General features: G+C 36.4%; 1 protein-coding gene and 1 pseudogene across 5 annotated transcripts in view; one reads left to right on the top strand and one right to left on the bottom strand.

Moving 5' to 3' along the window:
- The window catches only part of ROBO1 (roundabout guidance receptor 1), a 1,122,251-nt gene that overhangs the window by 248,646 nt on the left and 855,107 nt on the right, over nucleotides 1-18,498 (top strand). The gene's annotated exons all lie outside the window — the stretch shown is intronic.
- On the bottom strand, nucleotides 15,410-15,612 carry LOC112821042 (ubiquinol-cytochrome c reductase complex assembly factor 6 pseudogene; annotated as a pseudogene).

Genomic DNA, 18,498 nt, shown 5'->3' with positions numbered 1-18,498 from the left:
ACAGTGCCAGTAAAAATGTATTTATGGAAAGAGGTGAAGGGCTATGCCATGGCTTGCCAAACCTTGCTTTGGAGGCATGTTGTCTCCAAAAATTAGCCGAATGTATGTCATGTTTTAGGGTGTGTGGATGGGTGGTGTGAGGTGAGAAAGGAGAGAGATACACAGAGAGAGACAGAGACAGAGACATTCAGATTATATTCTAAGTAAACAGTAGACCCTGGCTACTTGGACATGGTCTCTTGAAATTTCACTTCAGAGGCCTGTTCTGTTGCTAGAATCCCCTTACCAAAATGCATTGGTAATGTGCAGGAACTTGAAATCGGTGAAGTATTAGCCCACTATCCTCCTCTAATATTTAACTTTTCTACAAGTGTTCTAAAGTAGAAAGCTGTAGTCAAGCACTTGGAGGTTCTCAAGCTTATTTGAATATAGACCTCACGAATAACATCCCTTTCTGCCCTTCCCACTTAAAAATCTATTAATGGAAAAAAAAATATTTTCTAAAGGTAGTTTGAATCATAGAACTTTGACTTACATTAGTGATGAGGGCTCATGTCGGATTTTACTGGAAAGGATGATATGGAGCCAGGAGCAACCGGGGAGAAGGGGAAAGCGTGGTAAAGGTCTTGCCAGACTGTCATCAGAGCAAAGAAAGTGGAAAATGAGAAAGGCATCAACAAAATGAAGCTCAGCTGCTCACTGAGGGCAAATTAAAACTTGCCAGGCCCCGGCACCTGGGTGGCTTGGTCGGTTCAGCGTCTGCCTTCGCCTCAGGTCATGATCAGCAGGGAGTCTGCTTCTCCCTATCCCTCTGCTATGCTCACTCTGTGTCAAATAAATAAATAAAGTCATAAAGTAAAATAAAATAAAATTAAAATTAAATTAAATTAAATTAAACTCGCCAGGTCCACCAAAAGCTTTGTACTTTGGTACCTAGTGAAAGTATTTGACATGTCCCGTGGCAAAACTCACATTACCGTAACACAATATTTATTTCCTTATTTTATTGATGTTTTACTTTTAAGAGAGATGACTAATCATATCTATGTTTAATTATTTGCTTGTGGTCACTATTCTTAAATATAAATTGAATAAAGAGAAATGTTGTGAATACTTAATCCATAATAAGTATCCCGTAATGTTAGAATATGAAATGAAAATGATTATAAGAAAGAAATGGACTAAAGAAATAACCAAAGAATTAAATGATTGGATAGATTTTCTTGTGTACAACTTTAGGTCACTTTTCACTTCAATGTGCATTATAGATATATTTATCATTCTTTAAATAGCTCAGGGCTAATTTTAGTTAATTGATAACTTCTTGATAGTCTGATATTTTCACTAGCTTAAATTGCCTTTAAAGTTTGGTTTTGGAATGAGAGCATTTGTTTATAAATAAATAAGAAATATAGTTGACTAAATATTTGTTGTATAATTTTTCATAGGGTAAGTGAAATCACAAACATTTAATGCACAATTAATTGTACTACCATATTTTAAAACTTTTTTTCGGGAAAGGAATCTGCACAAATTCATAAAGAGTATTCCTATTCTAAACACATATATGCTTCAATTAGGTACTGGAAGAGATAAGCAACGGTAAAGTTGAAGTAGGGATCAAAAAATGATGTGAAATAGTGAACTGATGATAACATTTTTAAATGCCCATCATAAATAGAATATATTTTGTATACTATCACGCATTCACCTCTTTCATCCTAAAGTGTAAATTAGAATAATGTTCCCATTATTAGAATCCCATATTCTATCAATATGTATAGAAGTTATAAACTGAAAAAAATAATGTGGTGGAAATAGAGCACAATAAAATACTTTCTTTGAAAACAAATCAAAAAGCGACATAAATGTTTCTGAAAAATGATTCCTTTCATATTTCTATGAACAGTTTTTTATTTGTCGATATTATAGGCTTTTCAAATTATGGTTTTCCACCAAGAAACTAAAATGCACTTTTAGTCATCCTAGTTGTAGAGAGATGAGTTTCTGATGATAGTTTTACACAGTCAGCTTGGATAGCGTTTCTGGGCAAAAATCCTAAGAAAATAAAATTATATGCCTGAGTTTTCTATTTCTACTTTTCATTTTACATGAATCACATCTTCTTGGTTTGTAATGGCTAGGAGAGACTTTTTTTTTCTTTTACCGTTCTTGATTTTTTTAGAATAAAACCTATCAAGTACAAAAATTAATAAAAATATTTTATAGTCTTTATTACTTTAAAAGAAGGAAGTTAATTTGCTTTTAAAACATTTGTATTAGGTTAACTCTGTATTGCAGGTTTTGGAAAGGGCACCAAAATATAATTCAACTGTCTGTTTGAAAAAATTCCACTAGAGGGCAACATATACCAAGATTTTTGTTCATTTGCAGTTTCAGGGGGAAAATAGCAAATTTTATTCTCTAGCATGAATAAATGTCATTGATTTAATATTTAGCATCATTCAGTATTAATTGTTATCTTTATGATGCACATGTGGTCTGAGTGAATACTATCTCATTTATAAAAGATGGTAGTATGGGTGTTACTCCTGATTTTAATTAGTTACAATCAACACTCTTCAGTTACCATAATTACAGAATAAACACCAAGTGAAAAAAAAGCACTCTTTTATAAGTGATAAGTTCATGAGGTGAGGTATTTAATGTCATGTATGTTTTAAATTGTAAATATATATAAGCAGTTCTAGGTTAAAGAAAAATAAAATAAAAACCATAGGAGATTTCAGTAGTGAATTTGAAATTCAATTTTAAAGAAATAAAAGAATTTGCTCATTATACATCCTCAGGGATTATTTTAATCATGAGTAGGAAGACTGGTTGAATGGTGTGTGTCAGCTTAGTGTTGCTTTATCCTTCCTGAGAAGGGGGTCTGCTTAAAGGTGGCAGCGTCACCATGTTTTAGAAGAAACACTGCTTTGTTTACAGCTTGTCCTCTTCAATCTTCTACTTCTCCCCTTACCCCTTAATATTGACCAGAGAAAAATATTTTAAATATAGAAGGTTGTCCTCAAGACACTGACGTTATAGAGAGCATAATGCTTTTGTTTCCAAATAAATTTTCTGTAAGAGCCAAGAAAAATGTAAAGTGGGAGAGGAGGGGGGTACACGACCAGCTGTGGAAATCATTATATGGGTTTTAATAGAATTACATTTAGAAAGAAACAAATAAAAAAAATACACACACGGTAGTGTACTTTCTCTATGACAGATATTATACAGGAATAGATAGGATTATCACCTATTGCAGTAAAACAGTGAAATTTTTCTTATTGCTTAGTTAATAACATCTTTTACAGACTATTTTCATATTCACAAAAACAATAGGCCCTTATTACATAAAAAATTAAGCAACAGAGATTTATTTTCACTAGTATTAAATCATCCCCTGAATAAACTATCATCTTTAACATGCATATTATACAAAGAGATGATAGCTGGACCAAGTTTTAAGTCTTTACATGTATCAATTCGTTAATCTTCCTACTCCCCTATGCTATAAGTGCTATTATTATATTAGTAATTATAGTGTTATAATAATTATGTTTTTATTATTAAGCATATTGTTATCACCATTTCATAGCTGAGAAAACTGAGGCATTATGTTAACAGTGTAGATAATTGAAAGAAGAGAGAGATGTATATACTGAGATACATAAACGGAGAGAAATAAATAAATGGAATATTAGTTCCCAGTGATACCTCTAAAATTAAGAAAAAAAGATTATGAAAAACTTTTTAAAAATTCAGTATTTTTTATTTCAAATCAATTAATTAACATATAGTATATTATTAGTTTCAAAGGTAGAGTTACTGATTTATCAGTTGCATACAACACATGCTCATTACATCAAGTGCCCTCCTTAGTGCCCATCAAAAAAATCAATCATTTTCACCTCATATTTCAAATTTAGATAGTATCAGTTCCCAGCAATGGATGACAGAAATCAGGACCTTTGCATATAACTTTCTTCCTCTATATCTTAATTACCATTAATTATATTAATATGTTCATAGTGTCAAGTTTTATAACATTCCCATTTTATTCTGTAACCATAATTTGTACTGTTGTTTAGCCTTAGATTTGTATTTAAATGGATTACCCCAATTTTTTGCCAGGATTTCATTTTTGAAATGTTTAATTTCTTCATGCATTCCCCAAGCATTCTTGTAAATTCCTGTCTATTGTCTTTGTACTTTGAAGCCAATTTCAGGATGCACTTTGAATAAGTATTTCCTTGCTTCTCTGTCTTTAATCAAATGTTACTTTGGACGATTCAGATCAATACATATTTTCCTCTCAAATGTGATCTGCCTGTTTCTGCCCAGATTACTATATGATTCTTTATTTACTAAAAATATTAAATTTAATTTATTTGTTCAAAAATACTTAATAAGTACCTTTGATGTAGAAGCATAGTTTTGGTGATACAATAGTGTAAGGGGAAAGAAAGGCTAGCTTCTTAGAGCATGCTTTTTAATTGAGGAGAAAGATGATAAGCAAATATCTATTTATCTGCTTATTTGTCTGTCTACCCATCTATCTAATGTCAGATAGTGATCAGTACTTTGGGGAAAAAAATGTAAAAAGGTACTGGAATCATGGATCAGTTGTAAGTGGTGATGCTATTTGATGCAGGGTCATTAGGGAAGCCTTACTGGGGCCGTGTGAATGAATTAGCCATGAGGGTATCTGGGGTTCCAGGTCAAAGACCCACAGAGTGGTCATTTCATGTAAATTTTCCTGGAATAACTGTTTCCTTTTGATTTGTAGATTCAAGTACTCATTTAATGAAAGTTTATATCTTGCCTGTAATATTTTTAAATTCTTTTCTATTCTTTTCTATTTTTGTACAATTCTTTATGAAAACCAATCATGTTAATGTTGAAAGTGTGTTGTCTTTCTCTTCTATTATGTCCTGCATAACTGTAGACTTTTGCTCTTTTTCATTTTGCTTTGTGTGACTTCCTCACACCTGAGGATGCTGACTGGGTTAAGTTGTATATCTTCTCCTGCTTTCTCTGTTACTCCTCCTTCCCTTCGAATATAGCTATTTTTTCTTTTAACTGTGTCAGCTCACTTCTCATCCTTTAGTCTTGAAATTTGTCCTTCCTTCCATCTTTCTTTCTTTTTAAATATATCTTTTCTTAAAGGCCCTTTTTCTTTTCTTTATTTGTAATACTTTATTGAAGCTGAAGAGAATTATTTCTCTAAAGGACTGATTTTAGTGATTTTTTAGGTGATTTACAGTCTTCATGGGGCTTTTTCTTTTTTTCACTCTTTTATTATTATTGTTTCTCGAGGTCTTTATGTAAGTCTCATGCTGACTTCTTTATATTTCAAACTCACCTTTGAATGTGTCTGTTTGTTGAAAAAAAAAGTGTGAGGAACAGTAGGAAAAAAGCTTGGGAAGGATTTTCTGGCGCAGTCCAAAGTTTATGTTTCATAGTATTCAGACACTATCTCTCATGGGTGTTTAAAATCAAAGTGGAAATGTGAATGCTATCTGGATATGGATAGTATTTAAAAATCACTGTCAAACTTTTTAGGGAGGTGGTGTTAATATTGTGGTTATATTTTTCAATGATACAGGCATACCTTATCTTAAAAAAAATTCAAAGTGTAGATCTTGCGTGAATTTTAGAGTAATGAACCCAAAAAGCCTCATGTACACATGACTAAGAATTTCATAATTTCTGCCATGATCTTCAAACTAATCTTTGCTATGAAATTCATAATTGTTTTGATTTTGAATCCTCCTTTAAACTGAGGGGAAAAAACTTTTTTCAACAAATTTTCAGATTTTCTTAATTAAAAAAAAAACACCGATTAACCAGAAAGTACCAGTTAATTTGATCCTTTCAGAAATTTACATTTTATATATATCTATGTCTATGTCTATAGATACAGATATCATCAGGTCCTAGCATAGCAATTTCTTAAATTTTAGTTTATTAATATCTATCAATATTTGTTTTAAATATGTTCAGTGTAGAGATTCAATACATATTGCAAATTATACAGTATAACCATAAGTACTGTTTTTCTGTTTGGACTTATAAAATTCTAAATCCAAAATAATGTTTCATGTTTTTGTAGGAGATGTAGTTTTGAAATCTAAGCAATAAAAGAAGAAGTGTGAATGGTTCTTAAAGTCAAGAAGCCTGTGCTTTTGAATTGTTGTCATAATATGCTACATTTTCTTCCTCCCTTTAATAATTCTCTTCCATCATAGTCATTCAGTTCTGGATCTGTTTACTAAAGCTCTGATTTAAATAATGCCTGGCACCTGTTGTCTTCAAACATTTTTGCATTTGCTTATTAATTATTAGTGCATTGGCTTCCTTTTATACTTTAAAATCTGAAATTAGATTGTATCCAGTTAGTCAAATTAATATTGGCTTGACCACTGAATTTCTGATTTGAAATGACTGTCAAGGACCTGTAACAGGAATTTTAATAATAATAATAGTCTTGAGGATTTAGTCATGTGACTTTTCATTAAGATGTTATTTTGGAACCATTATATTGTATCACTTTCACAAATGTATACTTTAATTCCAGGTGGAATGAAAGAGCTTCTCAGGTGTGGGTCTCATGCTAATTCATGCAATGCTAAGATAAATATCTTTGCCAACTTTATGGAAAAAATAACTCATAAATGGTTTACAGAAGTTTAAATATGTAACTGTAGATTGCACCCTACTGCCTCTTTTGTGGTGCAAAACATATCCCAGTTCAACTTCAGGGGTCTCCAAGCTATAGTCTCTTTGAAATGTAGGATATCTGGTATACCCTGTATCTTGAAGAAGCCTTAAATATGAGTGACAAATGAAAAATAACAGCTGGTGTAGAATATTTAGGCTAGAATTTAATGGTCTCTATCCTGACTACTGCTGTAGGTATTGGCAGATGTCTTATAGCAAGCACCCAGTCCCCTGTTCAAATGAACAGCCATTTTCAAGGTACAAACCATCATTGAAGCACTGGGCCAGTGCAGGATTAACTGTCCATTCAGGGCTTGGATCACTATACCTCCTTCCTTATTTTGCCCAAGAATCTGGTTACTTCTCTTTTTAGGCTTTCAAAATATAAAGTACAGATATAAAATATAAAATATTGGTATAAAATATAAAATCTATAAGATTCAATCATTTTCCAAGAAAATTTTGCCATTGTATTTTTCCCCATCCCACCCTCACTTCCCCTGTAGAAGAACGATACCATCAGAACTCTGAACTGCTTCACTCCTCTAAAGATGGCCAAAGTAAATGTAGGGTACCTCTCTTACTGGGGAAAATAAAAGAATGAAAAATTTCCATCAATTTTTTTGTTATTCCTCAAATTTGCTCTTCAGTTTTTATGTAAGTGCTAAAGACTCTAGAATGTCATGAATTTAACAAATCAGTTATTAGCAACAGTGACCATGACATTGAGAGCCAGGGTAAAATTTCATAGATAGTTCTACTTCTGCTCTCCCATTTATTATCCTCTTCAAGTTGTACAGAATCTCCCTGGAATCCATTACTGTCTTGCCCTCCTAATGTCAGGAGCTCAGCTGAGCTGGAGGGAGCAGAACTGCTCAGTATTGGAGTAGTGAATTTAAGCAACAAGCCAAAAGTGAAAGTTCACAGTCAAGTCTTTGATCACTTACTGAGGTAGTATAAGCAAGAGGCTGAAACCAGAGAAAGTGCCTCTCCCTCCCTCCCCATTCCTTTTCCCCCATTGAATGGCATGGATCAGCATAGACTTGGGGGTCATCTTACCATTAAGGGAGCCCTGAACAAAAGGCTCAGGTAGTTCTATATCCTGGGGCCCAGAAAGAGGGGGAAGGAGTGGGTAGAGAGTGATAGGGAATGAAAAATTACTGAGTAGTAAGAGTGGGGGAAGTATCTTCAAGAATTCCCCCTCTTGTCTCCAGACCCCAGGCTCCCCAGTAAGGAGGCTGCAGGAGAGGCACTGAAGAAGGCCTCAGCTGAAGACCCCACATAAAGAGGTCTCTGAGTGAAGGAGCCTGGACTAGGAATGCAAATATGCAGGAGCACAGGGCCAACCAGAAGGCCTGAGCCCTTGACCATAAGCAGTGCCTTGCATCAGCTGTGTACTAAGTCTGGTGTAAGGAAGGCAGCTTCCCCTTTGCAGGCTGCCAGGTAAAGACTTCTTGTAATTGCCTTGGTAACTGTATTCAGGTCAGGCCTGAATAATTCTAGATAGGTTTTTCTGCCAGTAACAGGACTCCTCACTCCCTCCATTACTCTAGCTCTTCCCCCTCTATTACTTTTCACTTCTCAGGTACCTGTTTTTGGTTCTTCTTCTTTTTTTCTTTTTTCTTTTCCTTTTTTAGGTTTTGTTTTGTTTTGTTTTGTTTTTTTAAGTAATCTCTACACCCAACGTGGGGCTCGAACCCACATTCCCCAGATGATGAGTCGCAGGCTCCTCTGACTAAGCGAGCCAGGCACCCCTGGTTCTTCCTTTTTTTAAACATTTATGTACCAAAGGAGAGTGGTCAAAACAACTGAAATAGTTTAGAGAAGATTTAGGGTCGAAAGGTGAAGTGAATTTATTAGATGAGGGGGAGCCCCCCCGCAGGGAAGGTGGGGGAAAGGAGTGCATTCCAGGAATAGCATGTACAAAAGCACTGATCCAGTGGGGGGACTATAAGAGATGAATTTAGGAAGCCAAAATATGAAAGAGCACATATTCCATACCAAAATTTCAATTTTTTCCCTAGTAAAGATAGAAAAGTATTGAAAACTTTTTTTTTTAAGATTTTATTTATTTATTTGAGAGAGAGAGAATGAGAGATGAGAGCATGAGAGGGAAGAGGGTCAGAGGGAGAAGCAGACTCCCTGCTGAGCAGGGAGCCCAATGTGGGACTCGATCCCGGGACTCCAGGATCATGACCTGAGCCGAAGGCAGTCGCTTAACCAACTGAGCCACCGAGGCGCCACGTTGAAAACTTTTAATAGTGAATAATATAATCACACTTACATTTTAAGAAAATGTCCAAGTCCAGGCTAGTGCATAAAGTAGTAATTAATATGAAAACAAATAATGAGGCATCTCAGTTTTTAAGTAGGGTTCAAAGTTTCTTTGCACCAAGGCAAAATTGATTATTTGGGTCCATCCCTAAGGAAGACCATTTCAGAGATCAAAAATGAGTTGTTAGAAGACTTGCCACATTCTTCCTTAGCATGTGAATGCTTCCTTTGAAATACACACTGTGTAAAATCTCCATCTATAGAAACATACTTATGAGTACTATATTGCAAAGCCACGCACTAGGAATGCTAACTTTGGGAAAGCGGTGGGTAAGGAAAACGTGCTGTTCACATGGGGTGGGGGAAGGGTGAGGGGGAAGACAACCTCCATGTGACCAGAAGAAGAAACCTATGATGACACAAAGTCCATTTGGTATCAATATCTTGATAAGCTGTTTGTAAAGTAGAACTTTATCTTTAAAACAAAACAACAACAGAGAAGTATTATCTATTTTCTTGACATTAGACTACTCTATTTCTGATAATTATAATTTTTTATATTCTCAACCTGTCCTTAATGTCATTCTGTTTTTTTAAATGTTTATACTATATATGCAAACTCATGTTAAGGGAGAGCTAAATCCATCTTTTTTGAACTTCACATTTGGAATTACCAGTTATTTCTCTTGAAGCATAAGTCTGAAGTCCTTTTTTAAAAATTTTTTTATTGTTATGTTAATCACCATACATTACATCATTAGTTCTTGATGTAGTGTTCCATGATTCATTGTTTGTGCATAACACCCAGTGCTCCACGCAGAACGTGCCCTCTTTAATACCCATTACCAGACTAACCCATCCCCCCCACCCGCCTCCCCTGTAGAACCCTCAGTCTGTTTTTCAGAGTCCGTCTCTCATAGTTCGTCTCCCCCTCCGACTTACTCCACTTCATTCTTAAGTCTGAAGTCCTTTTACAAAAATTTTTTGACTATAGTTTCACCCATAGTGATATATGTTAGTACTTGCTTGTGTGTGTATATTTTCAGATTTAATTTTTATTTACTAATCATTTAAAATTACCTATCTCTATTGAATATTAAGCCTAAATGTTTAGGGCTAGAGCCATTTGTTCTTCACTATTGTTTATTGTGGAAAGGGGGAGAGGGAGATCCAGTTAGGATCTTGGGGATCAAGGGTAATTCTTAGTGACTTCAACAGAAGTTATGCATAAAGCATCCAAAAGTAGAAGTTGGCCCATAGCAAATTAAGTCTGATTTCCGTGTCACTTTACATGTGTATATAGATCTTGGTCTAAACTAAGAAATATATTTTGTCTGAAGTGCCTGACTCTAAGGTTTAGTGTTTGTTTTTTTCTTAATTTGCAGTGTATGTCCATTAGATTTATGGAATAGTATTTTTTGCCTTTGGCAGTTAATTAGACATCTGTAAAACAATCAAACAATATTAATGCAGCACAGCGTTTCCAAACCAAAAGGATTTTTATTTTCCCAATAATAAATTCAAAATATTGTATTGTATAATTTTGAAAGAGCAATGCATATTTAAAAAAAAATAATTCCATGGAAATTGTTATTTTTGTTTGGTTGTTATGATTTCTTTTGTTTTTATTTTGGAGAATATGGTTGTTTTATGAAACAATGGAAACATTAAGACATTTGTTCTCAATGTCATTTAAAGTCTCTGTCTTCCCATGTACATTTTCTCTTATGCAGGATGGGTCAAATGTAGCATGAGCAACATGCCAGTCCAATTTTTTATGACCTGTTAAAGTGCTCTACAAATATTCTAGCAATATGATGATATTTTAAGGGAAAACAAAATCCCTCTCTATTTTTGAGGCCATGGGAAACAAAGAACATTGGACATTAATTTTTTCTTCCATGCTAATTGTATTAAGATTATTGCAGAATTGAAATTATTTGAATTTTGCCACTCAAAAGATTCATTTTGGTCTTATTATTCAGATTTAGATAATTCTCAGGGTTTTTTATTTTCTTTAGATTTATTTTAATATGTTGTTATTTATATTTTTCTTTAGTTAAAAAACAGAGGATCGATTATTTTATAGTCAGTAAGGGCTAAGATATTCTAAATATAAATCTTTCTGTCCCATAGAAGGTAATAATGCCTATTACATGACTCATTTTAACCCCTTAATTGCCTTGTGTTTTTATTGGCTAACTTTTGAATATCTTCATAATTTTTCTGCAATTTTAAATAGTACTATCCTTAAAACAACTGGGGAATTATTGTTCTGCTTTTCCTTTTTTTACCCTAAGGAAAATACATATAATGCTCATTTCACCTCAATAAATTTGTCAATTACTAAATCTTGAGAAATGAATCATGTATGTTAAAATGAGATGCCCTATATGTGGGCCTCCAAAGTTCAATAGAGTAATGGTAAATTCCTTAAATTATTTACTTAAGGGCTTAGGAAAGCTATTAAGCCCTTAGGCCAGGTGACACCAGAAGGCTGAGGTGAAGGCTGAGCTTTAAAGCTCTCTTAATAACATAAACTTTGAAACCTGGTATTAGGGAAATGCAGAAGATTAAGGTGTCAACTCAAACCTCAGCTATAGTCTCGGTCTATACCCTTCACTGGTGGGGGGAATAGGACAAAGCGTCTCCAGGGAACAGAAAGTCAGACTGTAGTTGGCATCCACCCAATGCCAAGTTTGGTACATACCGGTATAAACATATTTGGGAGCTGTCATCAATATAGGTGTGCCCCTGACGCCCTATCTAAAATGTTTGCTGTGCAACCCAAAAGTAGTTAGTACTTACGTGTGAAATTGCTTTATGAAAAATAAAGAGGTATTCCACTGTCCATTTGCTCGTTTAACCTTTTGTCCCATCGAGCAGTATTGGAAAATTTGGTATTTTCCTGGAGAGACAGTCAGACAGTAAAAATCAAGTAATTGCAATACATTATGATAGATATTATAATAAAAGCACTTGGTCTGGGAAAGCAGAAGACACGTGCCTAACACTCTCTGGGGTGGCCAGGAAAGGTACTGCAGGAAGAGTAGGAGTTTACCAGGCAAAGAAAACACTGCATATGAAGGCATTTCAAAGATCAAAAATGAATTGTTAGAAGATTTGCTTTTGTACATTAAAGAAGATATACACTTAATGAACCACAGGGAGTTCAGAACTGTTTGCATATGAGAGCCTGATGCACAAAGAACTGTAATAATGTAACAATAAAATTACAAGAATATCTAATGTCTTTTTATTTAAATTCAATTAGCCAACGTGTAGTACATCATTGGTTTCAGATGTAGAATTCAGTAATTCATCAGGTGCGTATAACACCCGGTGTTCATCACATCATGTACCCTCCTTAATGCCCATCACCCAATTGTCCCATCTCCCCATCAACCTCCCCTCCAGCAACCCTCAGTTTGTTTCCTGTAGTTAAGAGTCTCCTATGGTTTGTCTGCGTCTCTGATGATTTCCCATTCAGTTTTCCCTCCCTTTCCCTATGATCCTCTCCACTGTTTCTTATATTCCACATATGAGTGAAACCATATAATTGTCTTTCTCTGATTGACTTATTTTGCTCAGCATAATACCCTCCAGTTCCATCCATGTCAGTGTAAATGGTAAGCATTCATCCTTTCTGATGGCTGAGTAATATTCCATTGTATATATATGCCACATCTTCTTTATCCATTCATCTGTTGATGAACATCTGGGTTCTTCCATACTTTGGCTATTGTGAACATTGCTGCTATAAACATTGGGGTGCAGATGCCCCTTTAGAGCACTACATTTGTATATTTGGGGTAAATACCCAGTAGTGCAATTGCTGGGTCATAGAGTAGCTCTATTTTCAACTTCTTGAGGAACCTCCATACTGTTTTCCAGAGTGACTATACCAGCTCTCATTCCCACCAACAGTGTAGGAGGGTTCCCCTTTCTCCTCATCTTCTCCAACATTTGTTGTTTCCTTTCTTATTAATTTTAGCCATTCTGATTGGTGTGAGGTAGCATCTCATTGTGGTTTTCATTTGTATTTCCCTGATGCCAAGTGATGTGGAGCATTATTTCATGTCCTGTTGGCCATTTGTATGTCTTCTTTGGCGAAATGTCTGTTCATGTCTTCTGCCCATTTCTTGACTGGATTATTTGTTTTTTGGGTATTGAGTTTGATAAGTTCTTTGTAGATCTTGGATACTAGCCCTTTATCTGATATGTCATTTGTGAATATTTTCTCCCATTCTGTAGGTTGCCTTTTAGTTTTGTTGACTGTTTCCTTTGCTGTGCAGAAGCTTGTTATCTTTATGAAGTCCCAATAGTTCATTTTTTACTTTGTTTCCCTTGCCCTTGGAGACGTGTCTAGCAAGAAGTTGCTGCGGCCGAGGTCAAAGAGGTCTTTCATACAGTTTATCTTTGTGTATAGTGTAAGAAAATGGTCCAGTTTCATTCTTCTGCATGTGGCTGTCCAATTTTCTGAACACCATTTGTTGAAGAGACTGTCTTTTTTCCATTGGATATTCTTTCCTGCTTTCTCAAAGATTCTGGATTCTCTATTCTGTTCAGTTGATCTATGTGTCTATTTTTGTGCCAGTACCATACTGTCTTGATGATTACAGCTTTGTAATGTAGCTTGAAATCCAGAATTGTGATGCCACCAACTTTGGTGTACTTTTTCAACATTTCTCTGTTTATTCGGGGTCTTTTCTGGTTCCATACAAATCTTAGGATTCTTTGTTCCAGCTCTGTGAAAAATGTCAATGATATTTTGATAGGGATTGCATTGAATGTGTAGACTGTTCTGGGTAGTGTACATTTTAACAATATTTATTCTTCCAATCCATGAGCATGGAATGTTTTTCCACTTCTTTGTGTCTTCCTTAATTTCTTTGATAGGTGTTCTGTATTTTTTAGATTACAGATCCTTTACCTCTTTGGTTTAGGTTTCTTCCTAGGCATCTAACGGTTTTTAGTGCAATTGTAAATGGAATCAATTTCTTAATTTCTCTTTCTTCTGTCTCATTATTAGTGTGTAGGAATGCAACTGGTTTCTGTGCATTGATTTTATATCCTGCCATGTTGCTGAATTCCTGTATGAGTTCTAGAAATTTTGGGGTGGAGTTTTTTGGGCTTTCCACATAAAGTATCATGTCATCTGTGAAGAGTGGGAGTTTAACTTTTTCTTTTCCAATTTAAACGTGTTTTATTCCTTTTTGTTGCCTGGTTGTTGAGGCTAGGACTTCTAGTACTCTGTTGAACAACAGTGATAAGAGTGGACATCCCTGTCATGTTCCTGACCTTAGGGGAAATGTTCTCAGTGTTCCCCATTGAGAATGATATTCGCTGTGGGCTTTTTGTATATGGCTTTTATGATATTAAGTTTTGTTCCCTCTATCCTTACACTGTGAAGAGTTTTAATTGAGAAAAATGCTGTACTTTGTGAAATGCTTTTTCTGCATCTATTGAAAGGATCATATGCTTCTTGTCCTTTCTTTTATTAATATAGTGTATCACACTGATTGATTTGTGGATATTGAACCACCCTTGGAGCTCAGGAATAAATCCCACTTGGTCATGGTGAATAATCCTTTTAATGTACTGTTAGGTCCTATTGGCTAGTATCTTGGTGAGAATTTTGGCATCCATGTTCATCAGGGATATTGGTCTGTAATTCTTCTTTGTGGTGGGGTCTTTGTTTTGGAATCAAGGTAATGCTGGTCTCATAGAAAGAGTTTGGAAGTTTTCCTTCCATTTTCTATTTTTTGAAACGGTTTCAGAAGAATAGGTATTAGTTCTCCTTTAAATGTTTGGTGGAATTCCCCTGGGAAGCTAACAGGCCCTGGCCTCTTGTTTGTTGGGAGATTTTTGATTACTGCTTTAATTTCCTTGCTGGTTATGGGTCTGTTCAGGTTTTCTATTGCTTCCTATTTCAGTTTTGGTAGTTTATACATCTCTAGGAATGCATCTATTTCTTCCAGATTGCCTAATTTGTTGGCATATAGTTGCTAATAATATGTTCCTTTTTTTTAAAGATTGTGTTTATTTATTTGAGAGAGGGAGAGAGAAAGTATCAGGAGAGGGAGAAACAGACTCCCCACAAAGCAGGGAGCCCAATGCGGGGCTCCATCCCAGGACCCCGGGATCATGACCTGAGCTGAAGTCAGATGCTTAACCAACTGAGCCACCCAGGCACCCCTCTCTAAAAATTGTCTGTATTTCCTTGGTGTTGGTGGTGATCTCTTCTTTTTCATTCATGATTTTATTAATTTGGGTCCTTTCTTTTTTCTTTTTGATACATCTGGCTAGGGGATTATCAATCTTTGTTTTTTAACTTAAAAATATATATTTAATACTTATAATATTATTCACAGAATTCTTGGCAGTTTTAAGTATTTTGAGGTTTCTATTGTTGAGAAATTTGAGGTTCATGTTGTCTCTTTTTCAGTCCCAAAAGCTCCGTTTTGAGTTCTCCAGGCTTTGGTGGAATTTCAAGTATTGTCAGGTCCGGCCGGTAGTTCCTGTGCACCACTTCACCCCAGTGCATGTGGTCAGGAGGCTGGCAGTGAGCATTTTCATGTAGGTGGCCCAGGACACGCCAGTGGGCATGGTCGGGGGGCTGCATGGGGAGGAAAGGTGGGCAGTGTTAGAAGGCTCCCGGATCAGGATGAAACCGTGCCAGGAAACAGGCCACACAGCAGTGGTGGGACAGGGTCAGGACCCTGGGTTGTCTCCCACCCCACACACCATGGGCTCATTTAGGACACGATGGCACCAAGAGGCCCAATGCCCCTTCCATGCCCACAAGCAGCCTTTAGCCTTCACTCTCAATCTTTTTAATTCTTTCAAAGAACCAGCTTCTGGTTTTGTTGATCTGCTCTACTGTTATTTTGGTTTCTATTTCATTGATTTCTGCTCTAATCTTTATTAATTCTCTTCTCCTGCTGGGTTTAAGCTTTATTTGCTGTTCTTTCTCCAGCTCCTTTAGGTGTAAGGTTAACTTGTGTCTTTGAGACTTTTCTAGTTTCTTGAGAAAGGCTTGTATTGCTATGTACTTCCCTCTTAGGACCGCCTTTGCTTCATCTCAAAGGTTTTGAACAATTGTGTTTTCATTTTCATTTGTTTCCATGAAATTTTTAATTTCTCTTTAATTTCCTGGTTGGCCCATTCATTCTTTAGTAGGATGCTCTTTAACCTCCACATATTTGAGTTCCTTCCAAATTTCCTTTTGGTGCCAGTTGAGACCTGATTTGTGACCCAATATGTGATCTATTCTGAAGAATGTTCCATGTGCACTCCAGAAGAAAGTGTATTTTGTTGCTTTAGGATGAAATGCTTTGTATATATCTGTGAAGTCCATCTGGTCCAGTGTGTCATTCAAAGCCTTTGTTTCCTTGTTGATATTCTTCTTAAATGATCTGTCCCTTGAAGTGAGTGGGGTGTTAAAGTCCCCTACTATTATTGTATTATTGTCAATGTGTTTCTTTAATTTTGTTATTAATTAGTTTATATAATTGGCTACTCCCAAGTTGGGAGCATAAATATTTATAATTGTTAGATATTCTTGTTGGATTTTAAGTATTATATAGTGTCCCCCTTCATCCCTTATTACAGTCCTTGGTTTAAAATCTAATTTGTCTAATACAAGGATTGCTATCCCAGCTTTCTTTCGATGTCCATTAGCATTATAAATGTTCTCCACTCCCTCACTTTCAGTCTGGAGGTGTCTTTGGGTTTAAAATTAGTCTCTTGTAGACAGTGTATCAGTGGCTCTTGCTTATCCAATCTGATACCCTGTGCCTTTTGATTGAAGCATTTATTAAGTATTGAAAGATAAATTTAGTGCCATTGTATTACCTGTAAAATTACTGTTTCTGTGTAATGTCTCTGTTTCTTTCTGGTCTGTTACCTTTGAGCTCTGTCTTTGCTCACAGGATCCCCTTTAATATTTCTTATAGGGCTGGTTTAGTGATCAAAAATTCTTTTAGTTTCTGTTTGTTCTGGAAGCCCTGTTATCTCTCCTTACATTCTTAATGACAGCCTTGCTAAATAAAGTATTCTTGGCTGCATGTTTTTCTCATTTAGCACCCTGAATATATCATGCCAGTCCTTTCTAGCCTGCCAAGTCTCTGTGGATAGGCCTGCTGCGAGTCTAATGTTCCTACCCTTGTAGGTGAAGGAACTTTTGTCTCAAGCTGCTTTCAGGATCTTCTCTTTATCTCTGAGATTTGCAAGCTTCACTATTATATATAGGGGTGTTGATCTATTTTTTTTCACTTGAGGGGTGTTCCCTGTGCCTCCTGGACTTGAATGCCTGTTTCCCTCCCCAGATTAGGGAAGTTCTCAGTTATAATTTGCTCAAAAATACCTTCTCCCCCCCCTTTTCCTCTCCCTCTGGAACCCCTATAATATAAGGGGTTATATAATATAAGGGGTTATATAATATAAGACCTAAAAAGAAAGAGTTGATAAAATAAGAAGCTAGTTGGAAAGGGATAAAAGAAAAAGAAAATTTTAAATTGACAGACTAAAGAATCATGAGAAAAAACCTCAAATTCTATATACTGTTTTCCCCTAGTGCAGGCATTTTTCAGTTCTGTATGACCCATAAACTTGGTATTAGCCTGATGTTCCAAATGGTCTTCTGGGGGAGGGGCCTGTTGCACTGATTCTCAGGTGTCTTTGCCTGGGTGGAGTTGCACCACCCAGCAGGGGACCTTGCTCAATGTGGGTGGCTCCAGATTGGCTCTATTAGGCTTTTGTTCCCTGAAGGCTTTTCTCTCTGTTTTAGAGAATGGGAAAAAAAAAAAAAAATGGTGGTGCCCTGATCTCCAGCCCTATCGCTGAATGATAGGGCCCCCACTGTTCAGTGCACCTTCATGGGAAAGCAGTCAGTCACTTTTGTGTGCGCCAAACTCGGAGGACCCTGCAGTGCACATCTTCACTGATCCTCCCAGGGGAGGGAGGGGGGTCTCACCACGGCCCTGCTGTTTTCTGGGCCCCTGCTCCAGGATTAGTTGACCAAACATGCGCACGTCTGCACCACTCCTCCCAGGGGAAGGAGCAGGGTCTCACAGTGGTTTTGCTGCTTCCTGGGCCCTTGCTTGGAGAGTGATCCCCCAGTTGTGCTGTGTGGTTCGTGGCTTATGGCAACACCATGCTGAGAGACCACTCCACGCCTTGCCGATTGCAACCAGCTTCCCCGCTCCAGTGCTTGGGAACTCTGGTGGCTCAGGCACCCCCGTTCTTTCTGTGACCCCAGGGATCCTGAGACCACACTGTCCCACCTAGTATTCTGCCTTACTTCACCACCTGAGCGCCTTTCAGGCAGGGACGTCCATCATGGAGCAGACTTCTAATAGTTCCAATTTTGTACCTCGCTGCTATATCACTTTCCAGCAGCCAGCTTCCAGAGGCTTCCTCCCCATCTCAGTTTATCTTCTAATATATCCCCTCAGATTCACTTCTCTGCACCTCCTACCTTGCAAAAAGTGG

The sequence above is a fragment of the Callorhinus ursinus genome, unplaced genomic scaffold, assembly GCF_003265705.2.
Source record: "Callorhinus ursinus isolate GAN/ISIS: 27379988/994484 unplaced genomic scaffold, GSC_fseal_2.0 scaffold1, whole genome shotgun sequence".
Classification (NCBI taxonomy): Eukaryota; Metazoa; Chordata; class Mammalia; order Carnivora; family Otariidae; genus Callorhinus; species Callorhinus ursinus.
This window is presented reverse-complemented; position numbering and strand designations above follow the sequence as displayed.